This window comes from Propithecus coquereli, unplaced genomic scaffold (genome assembly GCF_000956105.1).
Source record: "Propithecus coquereli isolate 6110/MARCELLA unplaced genomic scaffold, Pcoq_1.0 Scaffold16, whole genome shotgun sequence".
Classification (NCBI taxonomy): domain Eukaryota; kingdom Metazoa; phylum Chordata; class Mammalia; order Primates; family Indriidae; genus Propithecus; species Propithecus coquereli.
Genome location: NW_012140524.1, coordinates 11368936 through 11376986, shown reverse-complemented (window position 1 = coordinate 11376986; position 8051 = coordinate 11368936). Strand labels below are relative to the sequence as shown.

At 44.7% G+C, this 8051-nt stretch overlaps 1 pseudogene; it reads left to right on the top strand.

Moving 5' to 3' along the window:
* The first annotated feature begins 5868 nt into the window (after window positions 1-5868).
* On the top strand, window positions 5869-7436 carry LOC105807555 (annotated as a pseudogene).
* The last annotated feature ends 615 nt before the right edge of the window (window positions 7437-8051 follow it).

The window sequence follows — 8051 nt, the reverse complement described above, 5'->3', positions numbered from 1 at the left end:
CAAAGCAATCGCTGCAGCAACAAAAATAAATAAGTGGGATCTAATCAAATTAAAAAGCTTCTGCACTGCCAAGGAAACTATCATTAGAGTAAATAGACATTATTATCCCTTCTAATTCTACACTTGCACATGTACAGATATTTTACTTAGAAGAAATATTTTACATAGAAGAAATATATACCATATTTATGGTAAATGTGGGCATTTTAGGGCTCTTGGGATTATTGGCTACAAAATTATAGTTCAGAAGTCTTAAATTTCTTAATCTATCAGTGAACTTGGAAAGGAAACCCTCTTTATTAAACTATGATTCTTTAAAGAAGAGCTATCAAAAGTCATTTTATTTGTGAAGATTTACTTTTTCTCAATTTAACAACGAAGCATCTATAGCATGTCAAAGATACTGTGATATTTCTTGATATTAAAAAGATAAATAAGGCACAAGTTCACCACCCAGGCTGGCAAACAAATACAATGGGATGAGTCTGGAGAGGTGAGTAAACAGAGATCAGATCATACAGGTGGTTGTAAGTTACACTAAGAAATTCTGCTTTATTCTCAGAATAAGGGTAGAGAGAAACCCTTAAAGGGCTTGAAGCAGGAAAAAATTTCCAGGAAGTGAAATTTGAGCTGGGCCTTAAAGACAGCAGAAAATTTCATTAGTGTCAAAGGATAATACCAAAGAAATGGTGTCAACATGTTGTGTTCAGAGAATGGAAGAAGTCATTGTGTACAGAACCAAAAGAATCTAGAAGGTAAGGATGAGAAATGAGACCAGAAACAAGGACCAAACTGTGGGTGATCTTTAAAAGACAATGCTCAATCCCTGTGTTGACTTTGAAATGCCCAATGTCCTTCCAATCCAATCTATTCTATGACCACTTTAGTTGTCTACTTTGGACTTTCTGTTCCCTTTGTAAAAACTCACAATGACTCCATACTGCCCACAGAAAAGGTAAACACTCCCCAGTCCCAATGTCATAGTTCTCTTCTGAATACTCCCTGCCCTCCACCCTGATTATGAAACCCACAAAGAGCCAGGCATTAGCCATCCTCCTTCCCCCACCGATGCCCATTCTCTTAAAGCCTACTCTCCTTTCCAGCCCTAGGTATTTATCTGAGTGTTCACTGGTTTAACGTGTATCTCTAAGTTATAAAATATCAAAAAGCTTGTCTGTTTGTTGGCATCAAATTGCTGCAGTGTGGTGGCTATTGGAATGGGCCACGCAGATCATTCTTGAGGCTGGAGGACTCATTTCCCCAAATGCTGGGAATGTTGTCTGCAAACAAGCCTCAACTGTCAGATCTCTTTGGAACTGCCTCACCCAGGGTTATTCCCTCTGGGGGTAGCCCACATCCAGTGACCGGATGGATGCAGAGGATAAAAGCCTGGTCCTCTTACCCCTATAGGAGACAACGCCAAGGGGCCACACCACCTTCAGAGCTCTCTGAGAGGTCTACTGAGGCCTTCATTGAGGCTGCATCGTCTCCTCTCTCTCCCCAATCCTCCCTCCTTCCTTTCCCTTCTATAGCTGTGATCCCAAGAGCACATCTTCACAAACCTCCTGGGCACTAACCTCCCTCTCAGTCTGCTTCTCAACCCAGGACACCAGGAAATATTTTTTGTATGAGTAAGTGAATGAATATACAGAAAACCCTATACAATTTTGATATGGGTACTAGGTACAGTAATTACTGTTACCTGAATTGCCAAGGTAAGCATGTTAATTATTTCCTAATTATTTAAAGGGCCATGTGTGATTATTGTGAAGTCTTAATAGCCTCTGTTATGCTCTCCAATGTCTGGTCTTTTGTTTACTACACACCGATACAAGTCACCTTTTCCAAGGCTAAAAGTTTTTTTTAGGAATATGGCACCTTTGATAACCTGGTACTTTTGTCTGCCTGAACTGGCTGGCAAAGTTCTACTAAAAATAGTTCTAAAGAATTTTGGTTTGTTCACATCTCATCGATGACATTCCCAATGAAAGACCATTTCATGCTTTGTTATTGAATTGCTGAATTTAAAGATGAAGTAGATGCAGTATTATTTGTATGCTGAGGAAAACAATATATTTTTTAAATTTCAGTGGTTAACATTTCAGCCACTGGGTGTCACCACAGATCTAGCTTTAAAAACGTGGCATTTTCACTAGCTGATTGGAAATAACTAATAGAGTCTAACGAGATTTGATGACGTATTTTTGTTGTTCAACCTTCATATATTGACTATTAATGTCCACTCTAAGAAATTCTTTGTAAAGTAAAATTTGGCCATTTTTTAGTCTTTCTTCACAACAGATCATATGGATGGAAGCAAAGTTTCTTCTAACGAGGTTTGGGGTGGGCCTAAGTGAGTGGGGAAGTGTGGCAGGAAGGCTAAGACCGAGTGAGGACGTGTGAACAGTTGTACTACTGCTTTATTAGAGGACTAGCATCAACTGAAAAGAAAGATCTATTCCCAAAGCTACCCAGACCTGTCACATGGTTACTTCAGGCCATAAAAATGACCTCTATCTATCTTGACTTCTTTTAATCCTCACAGCCTCTATGAAGGAAGTACTTTTATTTCCTCCCTTTTGCACACGTGGAAATTGAGGCACAGAGAGATTAATAATACAACCAAGGTCAGACACTAGGTGGCAGATCCAGAATTTAAGACAAAGTACATTCCCAAGGGTAGCAGATTTTACCTTTGGTAAAGGCCTAGGCAGTGTCTCCTCAAATTATGGTCCTTCAACCAACTTCATCAAAATCTCAGATAATAATTGCTAAATATAATAATTGTTAAAATATATAATTCAGCCTCGTCCCAGAGCTACTGAGTCAGAGCCTCTGGAATAAGGTCTGGGAATCTGCATACTAGCAAACTTCCATCAGGTGGTGGAGTTCCGGCACACTGAATTTTGAGAATCCATTTGTTAGAGGAGTGAAATTGGGAAGGCCTCTCTCCTGGGAAGGAAGGAGAGAGAGAGAATGGCCCTCTGAAAGCATAGCAGGGGTGGAATCCAGGCTCAGGAACCATCCCATATGCTGTTCAGTAGAAACCCTGTATGCATTGGAGACCTTCTTCCTGACTATCGGCACGCCTTGGGCGGTCTCGTCCCATCCACCCTCTCCGGACATACACCTGTTCGTGGGTGGAGGCCTACACTAACTCAGGGCTTGTCAACCCTGACTGCTCACTCGAGTCACTCTGCGAAGCATTTAACACACACAGATTCCTGGAACTAACCCAGACCAATTGCATCAGAATTTGGTGTGGGCCCCAGAGAGTTGGTATTAAAAAATTTTTTCCCTAAGATTCTCATGTGTAGCCAGAGTTGACAACTACTACTCTAGAGTAATAATTCTTTTTTTTTTTTTTTTTTTTTTGAGACAGAGTCTCACTGTGTTGCCCGGGCTAGAGTGAGTGCCGTGGTGTCATCCTAGCTCACAACAACCTCAAACTCCTGGGCTCAAGCGATCTGCCTCAGTCTCCGAAGTAGCTGGGACTACAGGCATGCGCCACCATGCCCGGCTGATTTTTCTATATATTTTTAGTTGTCCGATTAATTTCTTTCTAATTTTAGTAGAGACGGAGTCTCGCTCTTGCTCAGGCTGGTTTCGAACTCCTGAGCTCAAAGAATCCGCCCGCCTCGGCCTCCCAGAGAGCTAGAATTACAGGCGTGAGCCACTGCGCCTGGCCGAGCAATAATTCTTAAACAGAATTTTAAGAAGTACCACAGAGGTGATCGATTCTCAAGCTGATACTTTGCAAAATTATACTTTGAGAAACTCTATCTTTAAGAATGAGAATGCACAGCTGGGAAAAGAATGCCAAGGAAGTCTTTTTCAAAAAGTTAGGCTAAGACCCTTCTAGACAAAATTAAGGATTGACGGTTTTCTGGGTCCAAAGATGGGGCAGCCTTGAACCATGTGTCAGAGACTGAGAGGGAGGCACCTGTCAAGGGGCCGTCAGTTTCAGCCACAGTCTCTCTTTCTGTCACGCCTGACACACGTGGACATGTTTTGCAAAAGGTGAGACCTGATTGGCCACGTGGGCACCCCGGGCACACTCCCACCAGAACAGTTGTTAGGTGCGTCCACCGTGCGTGAGGGAGCACTGCCTCCCAAGTCCAATCTGGGGCTCCATTTTGCATCCCAGTCCTGACCCCCTCACACACACAGACATTCAGGTCTGCACTTTTCCTGTTTAATAATCACCCTCCACTTCTGGATAGAAGCTGTGAAGAGACAACACTGTCTGCCTTATTCGTCAGTGATTTCAGAGTTTGGTACAGCACCCAGAGTCCATTCTAAAGGACTCTCCGTTCTTCCTCCATCATCTGTAATAATAGCGGGCTAATTCTTCTAAATGAAACCCTTTTGTGCCTGCTTAGCAGAAAGCCTAAAATACTGATAGAAGTCAGAGTACATACAGATAGGATGCGATGTGGCTGGGAAAATGACCCCACGTCTCTGAGTCCTGCTCCTTCCGTCCTCTGCCAGCACTCCGCAGCCACACCCATTCTCCCCATTTCTCAGAGGTTGTGTCCCTGAGGGGGGCAATTCAGGGCATGGGGAAGCTACTGAGCTGATGGGTGGGCCCTCAGGGGTCTTTTTGTACAGCCTTGTTTTATAGAAATAAATATTACTTTTCAAATTTCCCTCCTTTGCATTGCGTATCTTACATTTTGTAGTAGAAACCTGAGCCTAGACAAAACTTTGGAGAGCCAACACCTATGATTGAGGGCGGGAGCTCACTGGAGCCTACAGATGACTGTCCCTAACAGTATAGGTATCAAATGAGGCCCACTCACACACAAATGATCCTTCCTGCCATGCTTGGCGCTTTGCTTGATTGGCATGCTAGAAAGAGCACTGTGACAAGGCCTGTCACTGTAGACTCATTACCTTTTGGACCTCAGCTTTATTTGCATTTTGTAGAGAGCTCAAGGGATTCCTACTTAGGTTTTGTGAATCTCAGGGCGAAATTTTAATTCACTCCACTGGCTACAGAAGCCTAATAACCTCAGTTGAAATCAGAAGCTGAACTCTCACAAAACAAGATAGTTGACCTTCTTTGTGTGAGCAAAAGAACAATGAAATGAGATATTGATTGAATTGGCTAGGTATTTATTGAACTGCCTTTTGGAGAAAAATTAACATTATTAATTTGTATATTTACTTGATGCTTTTAAAATACTTCTGTCTGGAGCAAATAAACCTCTCCATATCATTTTCTATCTCAGCTGTATACTACCTAGCTGGTCACACTAATTCAACTAAAATTCTCTTTGGGCCAATTAGTTAGAAGTATGCCCTCTCCCTAAAACCTGGCCAGGATGTTCTTTCCTTGCCTGCCTGACTCTTTCTTCACTTGTCATTTATACAGATCCTGTGTTATAAATAAATATAGGTTTATACAGAAATTTTCCCAAAACGAAGGAGAATATAAATAATTGAGAACAACTAAAGACCTACATTTTCTCCTATTAGAGCACATTTGACACTGTAAATTAATATAAATCATTGAAAGAAATAGCAAATTTGAATTGAACAAGATCATATTTTCAGAAATAATACATGTACCTACATATTTGTCATAGACACAGATTGGTTCAATTTTGTACTCCCGTAATTAATTACAGCTTGAGAATTTCCTTTTCATCTCAGGGACAATGATAATGCAGCCATTCGACAACTAAGGATTAGTAAACCCTCATAGCTATATAGCAATTGTCATGAAGATTTTAAATTACTAATGATTATATTGCAAATGAACAAAAAACCCTCAAATTTATTTACCCACATCTGTGTAGTTATAGCTTGAGATCATGTTCCTCATACTTTGGAAAGGTGATAATCCAAACTGTCCTTATCTAAATGGGGCACAGTTTGGCTTTGTTTGGCCTCATAAGCAAAGAAGTGCTGAGGGCCCTGGAGGTTCTGCTGGGCTGTCCCGTCCCCCTGACGGTGAAGCAGAAACTCCTGCACTGGGTCTCTCTGTCGGGTCTGTGGGGCAAACACACCGCCCCAGCAAACGTCCTGGACGCCTTCCACTGTCTTTTCGAGACACAAGATGAAGAATTTATTCACTTGGCATTGAGCAACTTCCAAGATGTGTGGTTTTCAATTCACCAGGAAGTAGACTTAGTAGTGTCTTCTTTCGGTCTCCAGCATTGTTGCCATTTACAGAGAATTCGGGTGGATGTCAGAAAGACCATCTCATAGGATGGGAAGGCGTGGCCTATGATTCCCCGATGGGTGCCCGGTAAGGTCCTCGTTGATCAGCAGTGGGAAAATTTCTGCCGTGTGCTCTGCAACCTCCAAAACCTGCAACATCTCGACCTGGGCACCAGCATCCTGACTGAGTGGGCCATGAAGAAACTCTGTGCCACGCTGAAGAGTCCAACCGGTACAGTACAGAATCTAATATTCAGAGATACGCAGATTATGTCTGGTCTCCAACATCTCTGGCTCGCTCTTATCAGCAACCATCACATAAAATGCCTGAACTTGGGAAGCACCCTCCTGAAGGATGAAGATGTAAAAGCAGCATGTGAAGCATTAAAACACCCGAATTGTTCCCTGGAGTCTTTGAGGTTGGATCGCTGTGCAATAAGCCAGGCCGGTTACCTGATGATCTCCTAAGTCCTTACCCCACGATCCATCAGCCTAAACTATCTCGGCCTGGCAGGGAATAGGGTGACGGACGAGGATGCGAAGCCTCTCTTCGGGGCCTTGAAGGTCCCAGAGTGCACCCCGCAGAAGCTGACGTTGGAGAGCGGCAGCCTCACAGCCGCGGGCTGCCGTGCCTGGCCTCAGCCCTGGAGAGCAACCAGAGCGTGACGCACCGGTGCCTGTCCAACAACCATCTGGAGAACGAGGACCTGTACGTGCCGCGCCAGTCCATAAAGCTGCCCAGCTACAATCTGCGGAGGCTGACACTAAACCAGTGCGACCTGAACGTCGACGGCTGTGATTTCCTCATGCTAGCGATGGAAAACCCATTCCTGACGCACCTGAGCCTGAGCTGGAACGCGCTGCACGACGAGGCCTTGAGCCTTCTGTGCGAGGTCGTGCCGACGCCGTGGTGTTATCTGCAGGACCTGAAGTTGGTGGGGTGCCACCTCACCGCCGCTTGCTGCACAAACCTGTCCCGTGTGATCACGAGAAGCAAACACCTGAAGAGCTTGGACCTTGCCGCCAACGCTGTGGGTGACAGTGGGGTTGCGGTGCTCTGCGAGGGACTGAAGCACGAGAAGGGCTCTCTGAGGAGACTCGGGTTGCAGGCATGTGGACTGACCTCCAATTGCTGCGAGGTGCTCTCCTCCACCCTCTCCTGCAACCAGAGCCTGACCAGTCTGAACTGGGTGCAGAACAGCTTCAGTCCCGAAGGAATGCGCAGCTGGGCTCAGCCTTTGCACATCCCCTCTGTAGTCTACGGGTGACTGGGCCGTGGAAGTGCCAGTACCCTGTGCAAGTGCAGAAGCTGCTGGAGGAGCTGCGGCGACTCAAGCCCCGACTCGTCATTGGCGGCAATTGGTGCTATTTTAACGGAGACGACCGGTATTGGTGGAAATACTGAAGACACGAAAACCCTCCCCACCCACACCCGTTCTGATGGAGGAACTGTGCAAGCTGCCTTCTCAGGGCAAGCTCTGGGAGTTCCTTCTCAGACGGAGAACGAGTCCTGATTCTCTCAAAGCCCCCAGGGGTAGCGATGACACTGTGTCCAGCATAACTTGGTTACTGCATTTGAAGGCTTGCGTGACCTTCAAGACACAGGACCTCAGTATCTGTGAAATATCTGACACAGGACCTATCAAGACCCATCCAGACACAGGACCTCAGTATCTGTGAAATATCTGACCTGCCCCCGAGCCCAGAGAATCAGGTAGAATAAACACTGAGCACATCTGGAAACAGAAAAAAAAAAAAATTGCCTGTAATTAGTTTCCCATTTGGTTCCTTATAGAACCAAAAGCGTTGATGACTCCTTATTTACTCATGTATCGTGTGGCTTTTCACCCAAAGTAGCCCTAAGGGCTGTTTCCTACTTACTT